This window comes from Dipodomys ordii, unplaced genomic scaffold (genome assembly GCF_000151885.1).
Source record: "Dipodomys ordii isolate 6190 unplaced genomic scaffold, Dord_2.0 Scaffold5, whole genome shotgun sequence".
Taxonomy (NCBI): Eukaryota; Metazoa; Chordata; class Mammalia; order Rodentia; family Heteromyidae; genus Dipodomys; species Dipodomys ordii.
In genome coordinates this window covers 24,399,975-24,406,511 of record NW_012267221.1, presented here as the reverse complement: position 1 = coordinate 24,406,511, position 6,537 = coordinate 24,399,975, and positions in this window count along the sequence as shown.

Genomic DNA, 6,537 nt, shown 5'->3' with positions numbered 1-6,537 from the left:
AAGGACTAAACTAGGTAAGGCTTCCCCGTGGGCAGCCTGGGGAGAGTGTGTACAAAGAAGTGCTAAAGTCAAAGGTAGGGGTTCCATGGCCAGCCTGGAGAGCAATAGGGACGGCTCTAGGAAGACATGCATTATGGACCTCCCGCCCAGCGCAGGACCCACTGAGATGGGAGGGAGCTTCTGCGGTGGCCCTGTCTATGCCTAGCTCATCCTGTCTCTCAGCATCTTGTCTGTCAGGCAGGGTGCTCTTCCCGTGGCTAGAGGCTTCCTTTTCCTTCTTCCAGTAGTCTTTAGAGTTCCTGGCCAATGATAGAAGACTGTGACAAGAGGTGGAGCAGGTCTGGGACTGCTCCCCAAGAGGCCAGGTGGGCGGGGTCCCATCACTCCCCAGGAAGATGTCCTCGGATGGTTTCTTGCAGGAAGTCTGCTAGGTAAGCAGACTTACTTCTTGGTTTACAAGTTGTTATTCTATCACCGTAAATATGAATTAACATTTGCATTTTAGTCATAACATAGCTAATGCATAATTTTGTTTGCTCACAGAAAATTAAATAAAATAATTGGCACAACACTAAATAAATGGTTAAATTGATTACATTTTTTCCCTCCAAGTCTTTAAGTATAATGGCAGCTCCAGGCTGACTGACTGTGTTTATCCAGAGGTGACACGGCATCTCCCCTCTGCCTGGAGACTGCCAGGACACGCAGGATTGTGACAAAAGTAAGCTGGTACCTCTAATGTGTTGACTCAGAAGACACAAAAGGGATGCATAGAGCTTGACAATAAAAATAGCACTGATGGTGCCCATAAGCAAATAAAGCTAATGATACTCGTGTAGTAGGCTAATGAGACTAGCGTCTATAAGATTCGTGTGACAACTGAAATAATGCTTGAATAAAATTCAGTCTTGAAAAATCTAGCTACATAATTACAGAGCTGTCACCCTTGTTCTAATCTGTCATAAGTCTCTTCTATGAATAAGATACGGTATAATACCCTAAGTATTGAAGCTTTCCCGTGGAACTGCTGGGTACTAAGAACAGCTATCACTTGTGTGGTCTCTTGCAAGGCCCAGCCTCGTTATCCACATTTAGCCAAGCAGTCCCAAGACCCAGCTACTTTTAGACTTTAGAAAATGATGAAAATGTGAATGTATACAATGTCATAGTTGATCACAGCACTTGTGAAATTTACACTTAGCTTTCTCTAAAGGAACCAGCTGGTGCATTTATTCTTCTGCAGGTCTAAAGACTGGATGAGAGCTTGCTCAGGTGGTCATCCTGGGTGGCATTCTCACTAGCATGCTGCACAGTGTATTCCTAAACATTTGACGAACCTTCTTTGATCTTTGCCAGATTTTGATTCAAAAGGATTCATGCCTTGGGCTGTTCCCCAGATTACTATCTCTTTGATATTTGTCTTTTTTTTTTTTTTTTTGCTAAAGAGACATGCATTTCTTTAGTAAAACTATACCCTGTTGGTTAGTGGATAACTAGCATCATTGTACAAAAAGATAGAGGAGGAGAAAGGGAGAGTCCATTAAAAAAACTCCAGAAATATTTTTTCATTTCTTGTATTGACTGTTTTCTGTAATGACAGCCCTGACAATATTCTGTCCTCTGAAGTGTAAAGAACATTGCCCACTGCGTCTAGATGTGCAATGAATACAATGAAGAACACACATTACAAAGACACAAATTCCATTTTTTTCTTGCACAATGCAATTAATTGCACTGGAAGATCACTGGAAAATCCCACTGTGAACAATGCATAAAAGGGTGAAAATAAAGGATTAAATGACTTGCATGTATGTATGCCCATACTGGGGCTTGAACTCAGGGGCATAGCTTTTTCACTCAGAGCTGACACTTGAGCCACAGCTCTACTTTCGGCTCTTTGGTGGTTAATTAGAGATAATAGTCTCTCAGAAGTTCCTGCTTGATCTGGCTTTCAAATAGAATTCTCAGATCCAGAGTAACTAGGATTACAAGTGTGAGCTACTGGCACCTGGCTTACATGACCTTTTTACAAATGTAATTTTTGCTTTCAGAAAAATATTTCACAAACAAAATTAAGCATTTTGAAGTATCTGTGTTTGCTGAGATAGATATAAAATACTGCAATATTGGTATAGGTTTTTTTCTGAACTGAATTCTTCATTAATTATATTTTTGATAAATGTTGTCATAATGTCAACAGTAAAACATTCTTGATCCACATTAATGCTAATTAAAAGTTATTTAGGGAACACAAGTGAATAACAATGTTTAACAGTTAGCACCTCTCAGAATAGAAACCCAGGCAGCTGACAAAATGGAAGCTGAAAAATATTCTCGGCCTTGACTGTTCCAAATCACAGCAAAGACTGAAGTTCAGTTATGTAACAGATAACAAACACAGGCTCCTCTTTCTATTCAACCAGCCTGTCTGGATACCCCAGCAGAAGAGAAAGAATGTGAGATCAAGACCAACCTGGATTACATAGCAAGACCTTGTCTGAAAGCAAAATGAAACAAAATAGAATTTAAAAAGATACTATTTCAGACAACTGAGGCAAACCTGTTGGTGTGATCTGGGTATAATGTGTCATCCTGAGAACGTCAGGATCTTCAAGGTCCTGACCTGTCCTTGGGACTGTAAACTGTAAAATGGAGAAGCAGAGCTAGGTATGAGCTGAGATCTGGTCCCACTTCTGGACTCCTCAGAAAAGGAGCTGCTCTTCTGGGGGTTCCTGGAAATGTGACCAAGCAGCCTGGCTTCTAGGACAAGGCCACGGGCCCGGCTTTCTAAGCCCAAGTGACAGCAGGTGGGATCCCAACCTGAAGGCCACTCTGTCCAAAGAGGCCTCAAATGCTTCCCTGACACTTTAATAATTGTTTGTTGCCACCTGCTGGCGACTGGACAGCAGCACTCTGCACAAGTAAGGCTGGGACTAAGGAACATCCCAGCTGCTTTTGGGTGCTCCACCCATGACTGGACTTAGAATTTTCTCTAAAGTAACCTTGGGAAGGAGGAACCACAGGTATTCCATGCATCAAGCTACACAAGATGGTGACACCTTCACTTGTTCATTATATTAAGTAGCCTTAATATAAGGCTATTCTCCAGGTATAACATTGGGACTGATAGTCACACCTTCTCCTCTCCCCAAAAGATACGATATAGTATATGATCTACCCTAGTCTTGAACGAAGTGTTACCTCCACTCACTCATTCATTCATTCACCCATTCATTTACCTCAGCAATGGTGATTTACTGAATGCCTACATGTGGCAGGCTCTGGGCCAGAAGCTTGGGGCCATCAATGCCCTCCTGCTTTGCAGCTTAGTGGGAGACAAACAGATTTGCGCAAGGTGCTAGAAATAGAGGAACATAGATGTAGTAAGATTAGGCATATGTGATTTGGGTTGTTTCTAAGTAGAGATTTGGACTGCAATGCATTAAAGTCATTTAAGTATTTTCATTTTGTTTCCACTTTTAGGAGTATATCCTCAGAGAGCATCAGAAAAGCAGCCTCACTTGAGTGGAAAAGGATGTCCATGAAGTGACTGTTTATAAAAAATAAAATATAAAAAAGGAAACTACCAGGTGTTGGTGGCTTATGCGTGTAACCCTATCTACCCAAGAGACTGAGACCTGAGGATCACAGTTCATAGCCAGCCCAGCCAGATGAGTCCAAGCAACTCATCTCCAATTAACCAGCAAAAAAAGCCAGAACTGGAGGTGTGTCTCTAGCGGTAGAGTGCCATTTGAGTGAAAAGCCTGAATGAGAGGTGAGGAATTAGTGCAAAAAAATAAAAAAGGAAACCAATCAAGTAGCCAATAATGAGAAGCTTGTAAACAAAATATAGTACCCTCAAAAAAAAAAGAATATCATGCAGCCATTAAAATGAAAATGTGAAGAAACATTATTTGACTAGGGATATATTCACTTTATAGTTTGCAAATTATAGAAAAGTAGAGATTTCATTTGGGGGGGACATTTTTGTGAGTGTCTTTCTTCTGTTCCTGACTCAGGCTTCCTGCTCATTTTTTAAATCATTACTACTGGCTTATTATAATCATCACCCAGGTACATTGTTATGTCTCCCATTACCAAAAAGACAGAAAAAAATATTTGTGTGAGCCAATAGTGGGGCTTGAACTCAAAGCCTCATGCTCTTGCTTAGTTTTCTCACTCAAGGTTGGTGCTTTGCCACTTGAGCCACCCCTCCACTTCTGGCTTTTTGCTAGTTATAGATAAGCATCCTAAATTTGTCTTTTCCAGTCTGCTTTCCAGCGAGGGATCCTCAGATCTCATTCTTTTTAGTAGTTGGGATTATAGGTGGTAGCCACTGGGATCCTGAAAAAAATTCTTCTGTCTCTACTTTCCCACCAGCTGTCACCTCTTTTCATGCATGGTTTCATGCCTGTTAGGGCCTCCATGTTGCTAACCTCCACAAGTCATTTATATCTTCATTTCCTGGGCTCCATCAGTAGCAAGTTACACGGCGGATCACCCCTTCCTACACTGGTCTTTCTCCAGGCTTCCAGAGCTGCCCCCCTTCTTGGCTCTCTTGTCTTACTGCTTTCTCTGCTGCATCCTCCTCTTCCCAACCTTTTAATGCTCGTTCTCTTCCTGCCTACGTTCATTCCTTTGACCTTTTGTACTGACATTTCCGGTAGCTTCCGTCTCCCAAGCTGACTCAAAAATCCTTTCCTCACTCTGATTCTAAAGGACATTATAAATGTATCATGGCCCTGGGAGAATGGAAGAGCTGCTGACATCCCTATTTTATACGTTTCCTCCAACTGTTTCCCCCCCCCCTCCCAAATTGTTTTATTTTCTGGGTGCAGGTCATGGTACTCAAACTCAAAGCCTAGGTGCTGACCCTGAGCTTTTTGCTTAAGGCTAGCACTCTATCACTTGAGCCACAGCTCCACTTCCAGCTTTTTTGGGGGTGGGGTGTAAGTTAATTGAAGATAAGAGTCTCACAGACTTTCCTGCCCTGCATCCAACCACAATTCTCAGATCTCAGCCTCGTGAGTAGTTATGATTACAGACATGAACCATCAGTACCCCCCTAAAAGAACTTTTTTTAAGGGAAAGAGCCACAAATCCCTGGTTTCCAATTTTTTTTATTCCACTTGTTGGCCCTTAAATCTTTCCTAATGCTCAAGTCAAGAAAGTAAAAATCATCACAAATGCCTCTTTTTCTCACATCCCAGATTCATCCTTTATAAAATCCTGCTAGCTCTGGTGTTAAAGAAATATTTCCCAAGCCCAAATCCAGTGACTTTTCACCTCTTTGACTGGGCTTCCTTCTGTACCAACCTCCCATCACTGATAGTTTAGACATTAGATCAATCCATCCATTTCCTCCAATTAGAATGTGTTTTTCCTGAGGAATAGGATTCTTACCTATTTTTGTTCATGATGAACCCTGGATACTTAGAACAATGTTTGGCATGTAGCAAAATACAGTGGGAAAAAATTACTTTTTTCTAGCATTGCTGAAAATGGATCCTAGACCCTCACATATGCTAAGCAAGCATTAAACCACTGAGCTACACCTCAGCCATGTTTAGTAAGAAATTTTAGCAAGCTATTATTGTTTAAAAACCTTTATTTCCATGTTATCGTCTACTCTTTAGTAGAAGCAGAAGACTACAAATTTCTAGATTTAGAATGGATTAGTTCTTGCCCTGTACCAACTCCTGCTTGTACCCACAAAGCCAGTAAGAATTAACACTCACCATACCACCCTCTTATACTAGCACAAGGCCCAGTAGACTCACATTCGCCAAGTAGTAATTGCAGACCAGGGTTTTACCAAATAACTTGCTACTACGTAAAGTAGGTCATCAAACAGCCTCCAGTGTCTATGCTCTTGCCTTCTATAATGCTGCATATTTTAGAGTTTATTTTTAACCAAGGATCCCAGAGCAAAAGGCTAAATTTTGTATTCATGATAACAAGAGCCCAGAATTCCTGTGGCTACATACAGTGGTTGCTGGCTTCTCCCTCATGAAGTTGTGCTCCTCCAGGCAGTTGCTTAAGGATCCAAGATGTCTCCAAAAAAGCCATCCTGAGAATATACTTTCCAAGGCTACCCTGGGGGGCCATGTCCATTCCAGCCAATCAGAATGCTGAAAGGGCATGAACAAGCTCTCATAAAAGGGTCCTAGGAAATCATCCCCGACATTGTCGCTGACCAGAACTCAATCACATGACTCCATGTAGACGAAAGGGGCTGGCGTGAAGGTAGGAAAAATGTATTTCCTGGCTAAATCTTTTTTTTTGGGGGGGGGGTCCGGTTGTGGGGCCTGAACTCTGGGCCTGGGCACTGTCCCTCAGCTCTTCAGCTCAAGGCTAGCGCTCTACCATTTGAGCCAAGGCGCCACTTCCGGCTTTTTCCTTTTGTTTATGTGGTGCTGAGGAATCGAACCCAGGGCCTCAGGCTTGCAAGGCAAGCGCTCTACCACTGAGCCACCTTCCCAGCCCCTTCCTGGCTAATCTATAGAAAGGTGAGAACCAATTATTTTTAGCAGTAAA